Raw genomic sequence first — 457 nt, 5'->3', positions numbered from 1 at the left:
AAGGGACCTAAAACACGACTCGAGGCCCATCCTATGATTTTCCTAACCAAAAGCCCATAAACCACAGCCTGGTTTACGCTTGGTCCACAAGGAAGGATAAATGTCAAGTTTCCGCGGATAAATACGGAAGTTTTGAAGATAATTCTGAAGATCGGGAAAAAATGGAATATCTCCATTTTTATGCTATGACGGCTTAAGGGCAGAAGAGTAAAAGCGTAAACCGACCTTGGAGCTAGTATATAAGGAGTCCTAGGCGAGGAGCAAGAGAGGGAGAACTTTTTAGATTCGGAATTCTCTGCACTTAGAAACTTTAGGCTTATTCTCGACAAGTTCGGTTTCTATGACTGGCACTCAATTACTAGACGAACTCGCCCAGGCAGTTCGATCTCTTGTCCAGCTCTATCAATTGAACTACGTTTGGCTTGATCCTCGAAAGGGGTACGTAGGCAGCCTTTAA

The sequence above is a fragment of the Brassica napus genome, unplaced genomic scaffold (assembly GCF_020379485.1).
Source record: "Brassica napus cultivar Da-Ae unplaced genomic scaffold, Da-Ae ScsIHWf_1237;HRSCAF=1767, whole genome shotgun sequence".
Taxonomy (NCBI): domain Eukaryota; kingdom Viridiplantae; phylum Streptophyta; class Magnoliopsida; order Brassicales; family Brassicaceae; genus Brassica; species Brassica napus.
This window is presented reverse-complemented; position numbering follows the sequence as displayed.